The following is a 19,395-nucleotide window of genomic DNA, read 5'->3' as shown; positions in this document are numbered from 1 at the left end:
AAAGGCATATTTGATGTCTACAATGTAAAACATTATCTTTATTGATTTTAATTTTCCAGGCCTTGCATCAAAACTTAGATGTGGCTGGTGGGAGCTGATGGGTGTAAAATATTCACCATTCTGGCCATTCACTCTAATACTAAGCATTTGTATAGTCCTTGGAACACAACTCCTTCCCGGCACATTGTTAAGAGAATCCACAATTATCCTCCTGTTTAACTCACAACTTTCTGCTTCAGAATTGGGAGAAGGAATGGTACTATTTAGCCCAGGGAATCAAGTAAGTTGTTTACTCTCAGATGGTGACTAACTTGAAGATGGGAAATGTGGATGGTTTATGTTTAACCCTCTTCTCCTCTCTTCACCACTTGCCAATATAATTGGTATATAATTGATATTTGCTAAATGCAAAAGGTAGGAATAATATTGATGGAGAAAACCAATGCATATCAATAATTAGTCCCCATATCAGCGCTGCAAGGCAGCCCAATGCTGTGCCGTGTCTGACAGGAAGGAGACAGGGAGAGAGGGGAAGCAGGCTCCCTGAGACATAGTTCACAGACCGTGGGCCCAACACACTCATCTGGAGTCTGTTTTTTAAATTATGGTAAATTGTATTTCCAAACATGGCCTCAGTGATATCTCCCATCCCATAGGCTCTCCTACATTGAAACTTTGCCACTCCTCCCACTGAGAAATGGAGTCTGTGTCCTCTGCCTTCAGTCTGGGGTGGCTCTGTGACTTCTTTTGAGCAATAGAAAGAAGGAGAACTATCCCTCTTTCTGGACTGGACCTTAAGAGATCTGCAACTTGTGCCTCAGTTTCGGATGCCCCCTTTTGGAAGCCAGCTGCCTTGTAAGAAGTCAGACTACCCTGCTGGAGAGAGAGACCATGTGGAGGGAATCCTGGAGCCGCCTTGAACATTCCCATCCAAGCCAACCTCCCTGCTAAAGGTAGCTCCTTGAGTGACCCTGACCACAGTCCTCTGGGCCCGTCCCAAATTCTGATTCCTCAGATCATGAGTAAATAAAATGGTTGTTGTTTTGAACATCATGTTTAGGAGTATTTTGCTTTGCAGCAATAGATGACTAAAACAAGGTGAGTGGGCCCCACCCCCAGCCCTTGAACCAGAGTCTCTGGGGATGGAACCGGGGCGTCAGTATTTTAACAGGCACTCCCTGCAACTTAGAAATAGAGTTGAATCTCCCACTGACTTCTCCATGGCTGCTTCCTTTGTGATTCACAGACTCAGTGGGTCTGAGATCTTGAATGACAAAGTGTGTCTGAGCTGTAGGGACACACATGGTAAAAGAGATGAGATAGCCTCAGAAAGGCAGAGTCTTGGAAGAAACAGAGTATGAGAGGTTTCTGTATTCAGAGAGCTCTGAGCCAGACACTGTGAGGAGAGTCAAAGGAAACAGAGCCATGGAGTATTTCAGTTGGAGGAGATCTTAGAGAACACTTTCAAATTGGAAGCCGGAGGCCCAGAGGGGGAACTGACAGACTCAGTCACATAGCCTGTTACTGGCCCCATTGGGACTAGAGCAAGTTCTTCTGAGTACTGATCTAGTCCTCTTTCCCTTGCCCCATCCATCTCTCAGGATTTCTGTGTCCCAGCTGAGGAGTAAAAAAACATATTTTCCTAAATGCATGGAAAATATTTTTACAAATTGCCTAAATTATATACACATGATTATTAATGTCCCAACTAAGGTGAAAACAGCAAAAGCTCCCAAGGTAAGAGAAGGACCAGAACAAGAGGCGGGACTGATCCAGGACACCTTCCTGGGAGGTGACCTTTAAAGGAGGAGAATGGGGGTTTAGGGTGGGAGAAGGGCAGGCAGAGACACAGGTTGGAAGGAGATGTGTGGAGGTACTGGCCGATACTAGCTGGCAGGTTCAGAAAATCCTGCTGGGAGGGAACAGAGGTTTATAAGTTTCCATTTAGGGTCTGTTTTTCCTACCTGGTTCTTCTCCAGCGGAGGGGAGAGGGAACAGGCAGGTGCCCAAGTGGGAGGGCCTGTTACACAGACTTCCCAAGGCCCCACCCCCGGCCCTGCTGTGCTGATTAGAAAGCTGACCATAGCCTGGGAGAGGAGGGGCCCCGGGGCCTAAATCAATGAGGTAGAGGCTTCTGAACCTGATGTTGGGATTCCACTCTTGTCCCGGTCTCTCCTCCAAGTCCAGCCCTCCTTTGTGATCAGAAGAAGCCTCAGAGACCCCACCCAAGTGAGTTTGTGTTTAGTTTGCCATCCTTTTCTAAGAACCATTGTGCATGCAGCACACAATGTAAATGTTCCCAGCTGCCCTTTGCTGAGGACTGAACAAGAAGAAGTGATCTTGCATGTACGTAGTAGGAGAGGTCAAAGCTAGGTAGAGGGAAGAACTCCCCTGTGGTCAGAGTGGGCAAAATGAGTAGAGCTGGTAAATTTATTTTCTTGGCAAGTAATTCTTGCTCAGCAGAGAGGTGACAGGCTGTCTGCAGTTTCCACACCACAGAACACGTCCCTTGGAAAGGCAGCGAGAGGTGAGTGCACGAGCATGGATACTCACTAGAGCCCAGTACTGGTGGTCTTGGACAAGCCACTTAACTTCTCTGCGCATCAGTTTCCTCACCTGTGAGGATGGTATAAATAATGTTCTCTGTTCCATAAGGTTGTTGTGAGGAATGATTGAGATAACACATGGAAAATCCCTGCCAATGCCTGACAATGGCAATTGCTCAATAAATACTCATTTTTTAACTTGCCTGTACGAACTACACCCACTCTCACCAGCCCCAAGATAGAACTTCATCTTTAACTGCCATCTATTACGTACCTTTCATGTGCCAGGCACAGAACTAGGCAGATAGCACACCTTCCCACCAACAACCTTGAGTGCTAGGTATTACTTATCCCCATTTTCCTGTGACTCTCTTTATGGTGAACCCCACCCTGTACCAGACCATTGTGACAAAACTCATAGTGAATGCAGAGACACAAGACAGCAGCCACTATGGGGCCAAAGGATCATGCCCATTGCTTCCGGCCTGTCTGTCTTCAGCTCTCCAGGGCACTGAATGTTCCCGGGATGAAAACGCCATCGGTCCCGCCCCATATCGGAGGACCTGATTAATCCAATTTAACTCATTGAGCTGGCTGAAGTGGTGGAGCAACAGAACTCAATGCAATTTTCTGGTGGGGAGAGGCTTCAGGGAACTACTGCAAACACAACAAACAACTCTGAGCATTTTCTGTCTGCCTGGCACACAGGTCACCTCTCAATCTGCACAACAGCTCTGTGCTGCAGAGCCTATTATTATCGCCACTTCAAAGACAGGCGACTGAGCCTGAAAGAATTGAAGCAACTTTCCCAATGTCACTCAGTTGATAATGTGGCAGAGCCAGGACTCAAGTCTGGGTGCAAAGCAGGCACTTGTTTGGGGTTTTGTTTGGTGAAGATGCAACCTTGTCTCATGGCTTTCAGGCATTCTGCACTCCTGGACCCTACTTCCCATGAGGAGACCCTGTTCGAGAGGTCTCCCCCATGAATGATCCTATGACACAAGGACACCGTCTACAGCCACCAGCCACTGCCTGACCCTTGCCCAGCCTGGGGCTGCAGCCCTGGCACCCACCACTGCCCTCTCTGTCTCTCTCTGCACAACCAGAGCCATTAGCCAGGGTAGGCAGGAAATTGTTTTCTTTGTCCCAGCAATCTGTTTAGGGAAGTGCAGAAAGGTGTTTTTCCACTCCAAGTAGGTCATTTCTCTTGCTCTCCCATTGTGAACTTCCTGCTTTGTGCACTGGTGAGATTAGATTTCTCTCTGTGATAAAAGAAGGGAGACTTGTGGCTGCTCTACCCAGACACTGATAAGAAACAGGGGGTCAGCTGGAAACATATCTGGCTGTCATCATTATCGTCATCATTTAATATCTGCTAAGTGCCCCAGAGTGCCTACTCTAGACGTGGCAGTGCTCTGAGAGGACAGTCAAGAAAGATGGAATGAGCTTCCTGACTCAGGGTTGCCTAGATGCAAATCTCCACATGCAAAGCAAATACCTCAAAGCCTGGAGCACACAGGTGCTTTCAGACAAACCGCAACCATAGGTGGGTTGTTAAAACAGATTGCTAGGCCCCATCCCTAGGGGATGTTGATGCTTGTGGTCAGGGGACCACACTTTGAGAACCAGAGCGCTAATACAGCTACTAACAACATTTAGATATTCACACGTGTGCTCAAACGCAGGTACACCCTCGGACATACATGATCAGACACGAGGTCCAGTCACCTCTTCAGCAACCTCTGGCCCCACTCTCTCCCTCACTCTTCGGGCAGCAACCTCTCCAGTCTGCATTCTTCAAACCATGCTCCTCCTACCTCAGGAGGAAAAAGAGGTGAGAGAAGAGTAAATTGAGACAGAAAGGCAGGAATGCTCATGTGTGGGGAATGGCAGCCGATTCTTCCATCAAGATGGTTCCCACTGAAGGTTGAACAAGAAATAAAAATTATTTCTGCCTGGAACATGTTTCTTCCTACTCTTCAGCTAGTTAATGCCTCTCACACTTCAGATTTGAGCTTTAACATCTCTTTTTCAAGGAAGCCTTCTCTGATTCCTTCTAACACTCCCAACCACCATCACCAGACCAGGACAGAACCTAGTTATGGGTGGCCATATTTGGTGTAATTTGTCTTCACACACTTAGGGCAGGTGTTTCTTTAGTATATGTTTGGCTTCATGAAAGCTGGGATCATGTTGAGCTTCTCACAGTTGCAGCCCTACCTCAGTGTCTGTCTCATGGTAGATGCTTAGAAATACTTGTTAAATGAATAAATAAGCCCTCACGCAGGTAGACAGTTCACATATCCACACAGGTATTCATACAAGAACACATTCACATATGCTTTTGTTTCTGCCTTTAGCATTTTTTGAAGTGTAGGGTAGCAGAGTTGGACACTGTTGGAAGAGTAGAAGTTAATTCAACTCTTCTGAAAACAGTTTGGCATTTTGTATAAGTAATCAACCTTACTTATAGGCATTTACCCTTAGGAGATCATTGCTTCAGAAGGAAGCAAGCACAAAGACATTCATGGAACAACATTTATATCATCAAAATCTGGAAACTGGCTACCCTACTTAGATGTCCACTGACAGATTAAGTAAATCAATACATCTATACAATGAAATATTCTACAACTGTTAAAAATGACGATAATATCCATCCCCTTGGGGAAGTTGTTTACCTCATGACATTGAGAAAAAGAAATCGAGAACAAAATAATTTTTATCATAGAATCCTATTTATATAAAATTATAGACCTCTCTCTATGGATGCATAGAGAGTTCTAGATTTTACCAAAGTGCTAATAATATTTACTTCTACGTGGTGGGATTTAAAGTAATTTCTATTGTCTTCTTTGCAAGAGTACCTACTATAAAATATTGAAGAGATATTAAATGAGATAAAGTATGTGATGATGTGGAGAGTTTATACCACAATACTTGGCACAAATACATGGTACCTTTTATATTGTTTTTATAGCTTTCAGGATTGTTTGGATTTTTTAAATGCTCCTGTAGTGAGAGTTAAATTACAAAGTACAAAACCAATGAAGCTGCTGTTGATCAAGTGGCAACATGGGGTGAGCCTCTGGAAATCTCCCCCGAAATTTACAACACATTGAAAAACTATAACTCCACAAAGGTCTCCCTGCACAACAGACAGGCAAGATGAAGAGGCTCACTACCGAATTCACCTAAAGGTGGGCAAATTGCACAAGCAGGGAGGAGGGAAGGGAGAAGTACAGAGACAGAGCCTCGCGGGTGCAGGATGAAGACCTAGCTCAGGGCTCCGAGCTCGCTGCATCCCGGAAGTACTGAGCTGTGGGAGAGGGAAGAACTTGGACTGCTTGGGCTCCGCTTATGGCCCACAGGGCTGAGGGGGCAGCATATAACACGGCTGAACGCAACGCTCACGGCAGAGACCTAAGAGGAAAGATTGAGGGAAGAAAGCTGAAAACAGTGGTTTAAGCCATCACTACCGCAGAGAACAGAAGCTTTAGGCACTGAGACTAGCCGCCCCCTCCCTACCCTCCAAGAGCTCGCCCCTCCCCCACCTGCCCAGTGCTAGAAGTGGAACAGTAGCAGTGTCAGATCAAAAGAACAGAATATTTGCAGTTCTGAGAACTGTGGTCCGCAGACACAGATTCGCATCCCAACTAGTTCCGGCAAAGGGGAGAGAACTGTGGAAGCAGAACCAACTGTGGTGGTGGTTGCCACCGTTAATCTGGGTCACCTCTCACAACCCACCCCACTCCTGTTCCCACCTATCTGGGTGGATCCCTCCAGGAGTAAACAGAACTGCTGAAACACACAGGCTCAGAATCTGGTGCAGGAAGAGCTTTGGAACTTCAAAAGCTCTCTGTATCCCCACAGGGATGCGGTGCCCTATGACCCAGGCAAACTGTTAACAGAGGTGAAGCCCACCTTCCAGGGAATCCCCCCATTGTGTGAGAAGTGCGAATAGTGCCAAGAAAACATAACACTACAGTGTGAGAGAGAATAAAAGGCTGCAGTCGGAGAGAAAATAAAACATTCTACCAACACGTATTGGAAAACAAAAGAAAGTCCTCTTCCTGTCAACCTCTTGCAGAACCCACACCTGTAGATGTCTAGGAAGAGAAATAATAAATCAGTAATTGCCATGAATAACCAAGGAAACAAGACAGCTCAGAAGGAACGTGAAAAGTCTCCAGAAAATGAACTTAAAGTTATGGAAATATGTGACTTAAACGACAGAGAATTCAAGATTGCAGTTCTGAAAAAACTCAACGAGATGCAAGAAAACACAGAAAGGCAGTTTAATGAACTCAGAAACACAATCAAAGAACAACATGAACATTTTACCAAAGAGATTGAAATTTAAAAAAAGAACCAAATAGAATTTCTGGAGATTAAGAACTCAATAGAAGAAATTAAGAATGAAATAGCCAGCTTAGGTAGTAGAGTTGACCAGATGGAAAAAGAATCAGTGACATCGAAGACAGAAACCTGGAAATGACCTGGATGGAAGAAAAAAGAGACTTGAGACTTAAAGAAATGAAAGAACTCTACAAGAACTTTCTGACTCCATCAGAAAGAGCAATATAAAAATAATGGGCATACCAGAAGGAGAAGAAAGAGAGAAGGGAAGAAAGAGTATATTCAAACAAAGAGTCAATGAGAACTTCCAAAACTTGTGGAAAGAACTGGATCCTCGAATCCAAGAAGCAAATGGAACACCTAATTACCTCGACCCCAACAGGACTTCTCCAAGGCACATTGTATTGAAGTTTTCAAAAATCAACAACAAAGAAAGAATCCTCAAGGCAGCCAGGGAAAAGAAGATGGTAACCTACAAAGGAAAGCCCATTAGATTATCATCAGATTTCTCAGCAGAAACTCTACAAGCCAGGAGGGAGTGGAACCAAATATTCAAACTATTGAAAGAGAGAAATTATGAGCCAAGAATAATATACCCAGCAAAGATATCCTTTAGATATGAAGGAGGAATGAAGACCTTTCCAGACATACAGAAGCTGAGGGAATTTTCTAACACATGACCTGCATTACAAGAAATACCAAAGGAGGTTATTCGACCACCATCAACGGGGACAATTTGTGGCAACCAAAACATAAAAAGGATGAGAGTGAAGGTCTGAACCGGTATATAGGAATGGAGAAAGTAGGCATGCTGAAGAAAATGGAATACTCTAAATATCAAACTTTCTTTTACATAAACTTAAGGGTAACCACTCAAAAAAAATCCAGAACTGAAATATATACTGAAATAAAAGAAGAAACAGAGGGAAACATCATAGAATACAACCACACAGAAATAATAGACAACAACAAAAAGGCAAAGAAACAATGGAGACACAGCCTTACCAGAAAACTAAAGATAGAATGACAGGAAATCCTCACATATCAATAATCACCCTAAATGTAAATGGACTGAACTCACCAATAAAAAGGCACAGAGTAGCAGATTGGATCAAAAAACTAAACCCAACCATATGCTGTCTCCAAGAGACACATCTCAGCTACAAGGACAAGCATAGACTCAAAGTGAAAGGGTGGAAATTGACACTTCAAGCAAATGGTATCCAGAGAAAATCAGATGTAGCTATACTGATATCAGATGAAACAGACTTCAGGGTGAAAAAGGTAAAGAGACAAAGATGGACATTTCATACTGGTAAAGGGGACTATACAACAAGAAGACATAGCAGTCATCAATATTTATGCCCCCAATCAGGTAGCACCGAAATATACCAAGTAACTACTAACGGAACTATAGGGAGAAATGACCAAAACACAATTATACTAGGGGATGTAAATACGTCATTGACAGCTATGGATAGATCATCCAAACAGAAAATAAATAATGAAATACCAGCCCTAAATGACACATTAGATGAATTGACATAATTGACATTTATAGTGCACTTCATCCTAAAACATCAGACTGTATATTTTTTCAAGTGTACGTGGAACATTCTCAAGGATAGATCATAGATTGGGACATAAAACTAACCTCAGCAAATTTTAAAAGATTGAAATCACACCAAGCATATTCTCTGATCACAAGGCTTTGAAATTGGATATCAACTGCAAAAAGAAAGCAGGAAAAAACACAAATACATGGAGATTAAACAACATGGTTTTAAATAATGACCAGTCAAAGAGAAATTAGAGGAGAGATCAAAAGATACATAGAAACAAATGACAGTGAAAATACATCCTACCAAAATGTTTGGGATGCAGTGAAAGCAGTTTTAAGGGGGAAATTTATATCATTACATGCCTATCTCAAGAAACAAGAAAAATCCCAAATAAATAACCTCACAATACTCCTTAAAGAACTAGAAAAAGAAGAACAAATGAAACCCAAGGTCAGCAGAAGAAAGGAAATAATAAAAATCAGAGCAGAACTAAATGAAATAGAGTATAAAAAGACAATAGAAAAAATTAATGTGACAAAGAGCTGGTTCTTTGAAAAGATTAACAAAATTGACAAACCCTTGGCTAGGCTTACTAAGATAAATAGAGAGAAGACACTAATAAACAAAATTAGAAATGAAAAAGGGGAAGTTATCACGGATGCCACAGAAATACAAAGGATCATCCAAGAATACTATGAGGGACTATATGCCACCAAATTCAATAACCTAGAAGAATTGGACAAGTTCTTAGAAACATATAGCCTTCCTAGGCTGAAACATGAAGAACTGGAAAATCTAAACAGACCAGTCACCAGTAATGAAATTGAATCAGTCATCCAAAACCTTCCCAAAAGCAAAAGTCCGGGACCAGATGGCTTCACTAGTGAATTCTATCAAACCTTCAAGGAGGATCTAAAACCAATCCTGCTCAAACTCTTCCAAAATATTGAAGAAGAGACAGTACTCCCTAACTCATTTTATGAGGCCAACATTACCTGATACCAAAACCTGGTAAGGACAGCACAAATAAAGAAAACTATAGACCAATACCTCTGATAAATACAGATGCAAAAATCCTAAATAAAATTCTAGCAAATCGAATGCAACAATGCATTAGAAAGATTACTCATCACGACCAAGTGGGGTTCATCCCCGGGGCACAAGGATGGTTCAACATCCGCAAATCCATCAATGTGATACATCACATAAACAAAATAAAGGACAAAAATCATATGATTATATCAATTGATGCAGAAAAAGCATTTGACAAGATACAACATCCATTTATGATTAAAACACTTAATAAAATAGGTATAGAAGGAAAATATCTTAACATGATAAAGGCCATGTGTGACAAACCCTCAGCTAATCTCATAATTAACGGTGAAAAACTGAAGCCCTTTGCTCCACGGTCTGGAACACGACAGGGCTGCCCCTATCACCTCTGCTTTTCAACATATGTTGGAAGTCCTCGCCAGAGCAATCAGGCAAGAGAAAAAAATAAAAGGCATCCAAATTGGGAATGAAGAAGTTAAATTGTCACGCTTTGCAGATGACATGATGCTATATATAGAAAACCCTAAAGACGCCACCAAAAAGCTATTAGAAACAATCAATGAATACGGTAAAGTTGCCAGCTACAAAATCAACGTACAAAAGTCCATTGCATTCCTAATACTAACAATGAAATCTCAGAAAAAGAAATAAAATTTTTTAAAAAAAACAATTCCTTTTGCAATTGCAGAAAAAAGAATAAAATACCTAGGAATAAACTTAACCAAGGATGTGAAAGACCTATATGCTGAAAACTACAAGACATTTTTAAAAGAGATTGAAGAAGACACAAAGAAATGGAAAGACATTCCGTGCTCATGGATTGGAAGAATCAACATAGTTAAAATGGCCATATTACCCAAAGCAATATACAGATTTAATGCAATCTCATCAAAATCTCAATGGCATTTTTTAAAGAAATGGAGCAAAAAATCATCAGATTTGTTTGGAACCACAAAAGACCCGGAATAGCCAAAACAATCTTAACAAAAAAGAACAATGCTGGAGGTATCACACTCCCTGACTTTGGCTTGTACTGCAGGGCTACAATAATCAAAACAGCATAGTATTGGCAGAAAAACAGACACATAGACCAATGGTATAGAATTGAGAAGCCAGAAATAAAACCACATAAATATGGACAGATAATTTTTGACAAAGAAGCCAAAAACATACAATGGAGAAAAGACAGCCTCTTCAATAAATGGTGCTGGCAGAATTGGAAAGCCACGTGCAAAAGCATGAAACTGGACTGCTTTCTGTCACCATGTACCAAAGTTAATTCAAAATGGATCAAAGACTTAAGCATAAGACCTGACACAATAAACTGCATAGAAGAAAACATAGGTATTAAACTTATGGACCTTGGGTTCAAAGAGCATTTTAAGAACTTGACTCCAAAGGCAATGGAAGTAAAAGCTAAAATAAACGAATGGGACTATATGAAACTTAAAAGCTTCTGCACAGCAAAAGAAACCATTGACAAAATAAAGAGGCCACCAACTGAATGGGAGAAGATTTTTGCAAACAGTGTCTCCAATAAGGGGCTAGTATCCAGAATATACAAGGAACTCATGCAACTCAACAACAAAAAAACAAACAACCCAATTGAAAAATGGGCAGAGGACTTGAAGAGACATTTCTCCAAAGAGGACATACAAATGGCAAATAGACATATGAAAAAATGCTCAACATCACTAATCATCAGAGAAATGCAAATCAAAACCACAATGAGATATCACCTCACCCCAGTCAGAATGGCTATCATCAACAAGACAAATAGTAACAAGTGTTGGAGAGGCTGTGGAGAAAAAGGAACCCTCATACACTGTTGGTGGGAATGCAGACTGGTGCAGCCGTTATGGAAGGCAGTGTGGAGGTTTCTCAAAGAATTACGAATAGAATTGCCATATGACCCAGCAACCCCTCTCCTGGGTATCTACCCAAAAAATCTGAAAACATTTAGAGATAAAGACACATGTGCTCCAATGTTCATTGCAGCTTTGTTTACAGTGGCCAAGACATGGAAACAACCAAAATGTCCTTCGATAGATGAATGGATAAAGAAGTTGTGGTATATATACACAATGGAATACTATTCGGCGGTAAGAAAAGATGATATAGGAACATTTGTGACAACATGGATGGATCTTGAGAGAGTAATGCTGAGCGAAATAAGTGAGACAGAAAAAGCAGAGAACCATGTGATTTCACTGATATGTGGTATATAAACCAAAAACAACAAAAGAACAAGACAAACAAATGAGAAACAGAAACTCATAGGCACAGACAATAGTTTAGTGGTTACCAGAGGGTATGGGGGGTGCGGGGTGGGAGATGAGGGTAAGGGGGATCAAATATATGGTGATGGAAGGAGAACTGACTCTGGGTGCTGAACACACAATGGGATTTATAGATGATGTAATACAGAATTGTACACCTGAAATCTATGCAATTTTACTAACAATTGTCACCCAAATAAACTTTAATTAACAAAAAACAATGAAGCTTTCCAAAAGAAACCAGGGTAGAAAGGGCCAAGGAGGGGACACTGATGAATTATACATAGGCGTGTATCCTTCACCCTAACCTGCAGCCCTGCTCCGGTGTTTAATATTGCCCTCGGTACTAGTAAGTGCTTATCACAATTTGTTGATTCAACTGACTTTGGGCCATCTATTAGTCCAGTTAGAGGGATTGTCAGTGGAGAACCTGATGGGATCCTGATCTCTAGTCCCAGCCACAAAACAGACCCTACCCAGACCTCATCTGGGCTATTGAGGGCATCAGCCATGCTCCCAATCCTGGGCAGAATAAAAGAAGTGTTTCTAACTAGAATTAGTGCACTCACTTGGGATGTATCAAGCCTAAAAAGTTAAGAAAATGCAAATTTCCAATCACTTATTTTTCCCACCCACTGAGCTCTTCATTTAACTTCAATTAAATTAGCATCCCTCTTCTTCAACAAGCCCACCATAACCACATAAAGCTGACTAAACTTAGACCTCTTCAAATGAGAGAGTTTTCACTTTTTCCTGAAAGTAGGCAGTGAGGATAAGATAAAGATAGGGTTCCAATAGAATTTCCAGGAAGTACCTATCCCAAATCAACACCTGCAGCTTCCCTTTTTTGTCTTGTTGTGTGGCCTAATGCAGCAGTCCTCAAAGTGTGGTCTAAGGACCCCTGGGGGGTGCCTGAGACATTTTCAGGGGACCAGCAGGGTCAAAGCTTTTTTCATATTAATACTGTGATGCCCTTTGCCTTTGTCACTGCATTGACTTTGTTGGTACAAAAACAAAGGTGGGCAAAACTGTTTGCTCCTTAATATGAATCAAGGCAATGGTACCAAACTGGACTTGTAGTCATTGTGTCCTCACCACGCACTTGCTGGTTTCACTTAAGGACATCCTTGATGAAGCAGTAGAAATTATTAATTATTAAAAAATATTAATTTTATTAATAATTTTATCTCAATCTTGATTACATGTCTTTTTAATTTTCAGTGTGAAAAATGGGAAGTATGCATACAGCATTTCTGTTGCATACCAAAATATTGAGGTTTTTCTCTAGGAAAAGTACTTGTATTTTGGAGCTGCAAGCTGAACTAAGATTTTTTTTTTTTTTTATGAAACACCATTTTTACTTGAATGAAGATTGACAAACTATAATTATCCAGACTTGATAGTTGGCAATAATTTTCTCAAAAATCAACAAAATGAGCTTGTCACCTCAAGGAAAACATCTGACAATATTTGTTGTTAATGATAGAATTTAAACTTTCAACTGAAAATTAGAATTTTGAAAAATTTGCATCCTTCACCATGAGCTTGAAAACTTCCCAATCCTTAAAGACTTTTCTGATGAGGTCAGTGGTGATATTAATGCATATTATTTTTGATCTTGTATTATAAAATTGTCAACATTTGGAAGATGTTCATAACTCAGAACCAATATTTCCAAATACATGATATTATCATAGGTAAAAGACCCATTCAGAGTGCAACACAGACCAAGAGATTTTAATGTTACCAAATATGAAAAGTTCATTCACAGGTTTCAGATTTCACATTGAAACTAGCCTTTAAGAAACTATCACTTGTCAAGTTTGAGTATAATATCAAAGTTTCCACAATTATCTGATAAGACTATTAAAATACTCTTCCACTTTTCAAATCTGTATCTATGTGAGACTGGATTTTCTTCAGATATTTCAACCAAAACAACACATCATAACAGATTGAATCCTGAAGCAAGTATGAGAATCCAGGTATTTAATTAAGCCAAATATTAGAGATTCACAAAAATGTAAAACATTGCCACTCTTTATTTTTGGTTTTGAAAAATATAGTTATTTTAATAAAACTATAATTTATGTTAACATGTAATTAAATATTTAGTTATAATTGTAATGAAATATGTACAGGATCTGTATGGAAAACTACAAAACCTAGATTTAAAAAAAAAATCAAAGCTCTGAAAAAATAGAGACACATACTTGTTCATGGTTTGGAAGACTCAATAGTTAACATATTAATTCTCTCCAAATTGTTTATAGATTTAATACAATCTCAATCCAAATTCCAACAGGATTCTTTGTAGATATAGACAAGCTGATTCTAAAACTTATATGGAAATGTAAGGAACTAGAATAGCCAAAATACTTCTGAGGAAGAACAAATTTGGATTCACCCTACCTAACTTTAAGACCTATTGTAATGCTACAGTAATTACGACAAGGTAGTGTTGGTGAAATGATAGACACATAGATCAATGGAACAGCATAAAGGGTCTAGAAATATACTCACACAAATATGATCAACTCATTTTTGACAAAATGCAAAGTCACTGGATAGGAAAGTATAGTCTTTTCAATAAATGGTGGAACAACTGGGCATCCATGTGAAAACAAACAAACAAAAATGGACCTCAATCTCTACCTCAACAGTATCCAAAAATTAACTCAAATTGGATCATAGGTCCAAATGTAAAATACAAAACAACAAAATTCTGAAAACATCAGAGAAAATCTTCAAGAGCTTGGATTTGGCAAAGAGTTCATAGCACAATCCAAAAGAAAAAAAGTCAAATTAAAATTCACCAAATTAAAAATGTTTTATCTGTAAGGACACCATTAAGAGAATGAAAAGACAAGCCACATGGGGAGAAAATATTTATACATCACATATCCAACAAAGACTAGTATCTAGACTATATTAAAAGAACTCTCAAAACTCACTAATAAGAAACAAACAACCCAACAAAGCAAAAGATTTGAACAGGCACTTCACCGAAGAGGTTATACAGATGGCAAATAAACACGTAAAAAGATGCTCAACATACCAGTCATTAGAGCAATGCAAATTAATACCACAATAAAATACCACTACACATCTATTAGACTGGGTACAATAAAAAATCGTGGCGATACCAATTACTGCTGAGGATGTGGAGCAACTGGAACTCTTATATTGCTAGTGGGAATACAAAATGTTTCATCACCTCTGAAAACAGCCTGCCAGTTCCTTATAAAGTTAAACAGACGCTTACTATGTAACTCAACAATTCCACCTATAGTACTTTATCCTAGAAGAATGAAAACTTAGGTTACATGAAAATCTGTATACAATATTTGAGGTCTATGCTCATCTCGATTTCGGCCATGATCTTATCAGGAAGGAATGACTTAAACCCAAAAGAGCATTTATAGACCATTGTGCAACATTCATAGGAGAGACAGATATGAGCTGTCAGCAACGAGAAAGGCTTGGGGGGTTGAGGAGAGTGGAGGACCCTGAGCCTGACCCAGGAGTATGGGGTTCACCCCAAGAGCAGCAGGTTTGTGAGCTACTCCTTTCGCCTGTAAAATCCTTGGAAGGTGCCTGTGAAGCCTGTGCACCCGGCCTAGAAAGCAGTGGGCAGGTTCTCCTGAGTCTACACTTCCAGGGGGAGAACATGATGAGGGATGTTTTCCAGCCAGTCTGCTGCAGTTCAAAGTCAGATTTTAATCTGCTTTTAAAAAGAAAGGTGACATTTCTTGTACATTAGTGACGTGGGGCAAATTCCTGCTGGCTCCAGATGTCAGTTGGAAATGCCAGGAATGGATAAGACGGCCCAGAGTGAGCATGTATCATGAGAAGAGAGCTGAGGATGGTCTCCTGGGGAACACCATGTACTGAGCTTGTGGAAGACGAAAGGACCAGCTAGAGGACAAGAAGGGGAACTGGGAAAGTTTGATGCCACAGAAGCCATGGCAATTTCACAAAGTACGGAGTACTCAACAGTTAAATCCTGCAGAGAGTTAAGATGAGGAACAAAAAGTGCCCAATATTTGGCAACATGGAGGTTCACTGACGTGATGGGGCAGAAGCCACATGGCTATGGATTGAGGAGCCCATGAGAGACAAGGATGTGTGCCCCCATAGCCGTGAATGTCAGCTCCATTGGCTGAGCAGACCACCAGGGCTGGGCCAGAGTCAGATAGCTTTCCTGGTCCCATCAGTGACAAGAGAGAGCAGGGTAAGCTCAACTCAGTGAGGCTCCATGACTTAGACAAACCACCTATAGGGGACATCCATCTGCCTCAGGTGGTAGTGTCACCTTCATGGAAGATCAGCTCGTTGCTGAAAGACTAAGAGGAAAGTTTACGCAGAGAAATGACAAACTGCCTAAAACTTGAAGATTTAGCCAAAGTTCTTTCTCCTAGCTCATTTGTTTGGTAAAGGTGATATGGAGGTGAAGGATCTGGCCCTCTTGCTGCAAATTCAACATTTGCTGAGAGGTCACAATATACGCCCATCACTTTGGCCTGCGTGTTTACCTGTACCATCCCATTTAATCCTGCAACAACATGTGAGACAGAGCACCTATTTTTTTTTTTAAAGATTTTTAGTTGGAGAAGGGGAACAGGAGCTTTTATTGGGGAACAGTGTGTACTTCCAGGACTTTTCCAAGTCAAGTTGTTGTCCTTTCAATCTTAGTTGTGGAGGGTGCTGTTCAGCTTCAAGTTGTTGTTCTTTCAGTCTTAGTTGTGGAGGGTGCAGCTCAGCTCCAGGTCCCGTTGCCGTTGCTAGTTGCAGGGGGCGCTGCCCACCATCCCTTGTGGGACTTGAGGAATTGAACTGGCAACCTTGTGGTTGAGAGCCCACTGGCCCTTGTGGGAATTGAAGCGGCAGCCCTCGGAGTTAGGAGCATGGAGCCACCTGGCCAGCCCCAGAGCACCTATTTTAAACAGAGGTTGGTTTGCCCAACATGTAAGTGGTGGGGCTGAAATTTGTACCTCCAGGTACTTCGATTCTCACTTCTGTGCTCTCTCCACTACAACATGGTGTAATTAGAAGGACTTATTCAAAGAAGACTTCCAGCTTCCTCCTTGTGTTAAAAGTGAAGAACTTCTGGGACTCAGGGAATTCAACAGAGCCCTGTTATGTCCACCTGTCCTGCTGGCAGGAGCTGAAATGTGGAGGACCAAAGACCAGGTCGTGCCCTCCCCTTCTCAGGGAACTCATCTAATAAAGCCTCCAGCCTGGGCAGTCTGAGCTGCTTATCTCCAGAGCATGGTCCTCCGTGTTCCCTGGGTGGGCCCGTTGTAAGACCAGTATGGCGCATGCTGACTGGAATGGGCGGCAGATTTCCAAAGAACAGGAAACCTGGGCCGGAGCAGAGGAGGTAGAGAATGAGTGGCATGTGGCTCTCACAGCCACCCACCCACATCGATGAGACATGAAGTTGTCCTGGGATGACAGCTTGTCATGGCATAGGAGGGCCTCCCAGAAACCATCCACTTGGGACAGGGGTGGGAGAGCTGCCAGGGGGCCTCCTCCCACTCATGATGCACTTGTCCCAGCTTCTGGAAACTGCATGGTCTAAGCCTCTGGTCGACACTCTGAGGGACTGTGCCCAGCCTTCTCTAGGAAGCTGTCCCACCCGGTCCCTCCCACATCAGAGGACCAGTGGAGAATAGAAAGATCCACTGACCCAGGTGGCAGACCCTATAAGGTCATAGCTGGAAGGATTCCATCTGATTTTGAAAAGTAGCTTTTAAAATCAGACAGCCTGGATTCAAAGTCCAACTCTAGCACTTAGCAGTTGTGTAGTTTTGGGTAGATTATTTTACTTCCCTTGGCCTTTTTTCCCTCATTCATAAAATAGGGATAATAACAATGCCTATTTCATGCTTACAGGAGATAATACACATCAGGTGTTTGGCACAGCAGGTGGCACACAGCAAACATTCAGCAAATGCTAGCTATTATTATGATTATCCCCATCATTATCGTTACAAGCAGCTCTCCTTGTGCATCTCCCAATTGCACCAGGACATTGGCTAAGCAAGTATGGGAAACAGTGGCCTTGGGAGTCAAAATAACCCCCAGAGGCAGCTGGATGGGCAGCTAGGCTGTAACTGGTTCTTCTCCAAAGAGCCGTCATCTTCCCCACTCCCAATGCACTCACTTTACCCTCTTCTCCTTCCCCAGGGAAATTCAGCAGTCAATAGACTTGACAAAACCAGAGAGTTTGACTGGCTCCTGGAGATGCCTGAGATCCAGGGACTGGAGGACATCACCAGCAACACCTCCCCCCACCAACACACACACACACACACACACACACACACACACACACACACACACACACGCCCCTGGAGATTCGGGACCTATTTGGGAAGTTCCATAACCCACTTGCCATGATTTTTGTAGCTTTTATTGATATTCTAGGCCTAAGGACTGTGCTTTTCTCTTCCTATCCAGACACTGCTTTTTCTCTGCCTTACCTCTCCCCCAACACACACACTTCTGCAACCCTGGAAATCAATCTATGCCCCCGGAAGCCTAAGAGAGGAGGAGAAGGGTATCGTTTCTAAGGAGAGGAACAGAAATGGCCTAAACCCTAATGCTCTGCCCCAAGGCCTAGTTTCTGTGATGACCAGCTTCCTCTGATGGGCTGGTTGTCCTCCAAAATGAGTGTTTGCTCTTGCATGGGACTGGCCAAGGACTGCATTTCCCAATCCTCCTTCATCTAAGTGGTACCATGTGACATGTTGACATCCATAAAATGTGAGTGAAAATGACATGTATCACTCCCGGGCCAAAGCATTTGAGAAGTGGATGTGCTTTTTTGTGTGTTTATTTTCCTCTTTCCACTAGCCTAAAGCAGATGACAAAGTCACTAGGTGGAAAGAAACTGAGTCCCTGAAAACCACTGATCACTCTCATTGGATGGTTAGATGAATGAGAAATAAACTTTTATTGAGTTAAGCCACTGAGATTGTGGGAAATTGTGGGATCTATTACAATTACTGTGTTATCCGTACTGCTAATACAGTTAGCCTGACAAACACCCCCTTCCCATGCTGTCTTGTCTGGATGGACCAAAAAAAGAATTGGAGAAAGGACTTTTCCTGGCATTGATATGAGAGACTAAAACAAACAAACTTAGGTGTCCAAAGGCCAAACCCAGAGGGGCCAGCTTGGAGAATTCTGTGCTGGTGACGGGTTTGGTGTGAGTGTGTGTAACAGGGGCACTGGAAGTGCTGGGCACTCAACACTAGTATCATAATGGTTGAGATCAATATATTATATTCAGGAAAAGTAAGTGAAAAGAAAGAAGGAATAAATCTTTCACATGAAGCCAATGGAACCATTCACCCAATGTTCTTGGAAATAGTTGTGTAAGCATTTGGGGCTTCCTTGTAAACATGTAGCTTGCTGAGTTGGCAAAGACAGAGGTAAAGAAGAAGAAAGGAAAAAGAAAAAAAGGACATACACTGGAGTGTCCTTCCCAACCCTGTCTGCTTTGTGAAAGCTCCCCTATTGTTTAAGACTCATTTCAAACCTCACCTCCTCTGTGAGCCTTTCCCTGACCTCTCTTGGTACAAC

The sequence above is a fragment of the Rhinolophus sinicus genome, linkage group LG06 (assembly GCF_036562045.2).
Source record: "Rhinolophus sinicus isolate RSC01 linkage group LG06, ASM3656204v1, whole genome shotgun sequence".
Taxonomy (NCBI): domain Eukaryota; kingdom Metazoa; phylum Chordata; class Mammalia; order Chiroptera; family Rhinolophidae; genus Rhinolophus; species Rhinolophus sinicus.
This window is presented reverse-complemented; position numbering follows the sequence as displayed.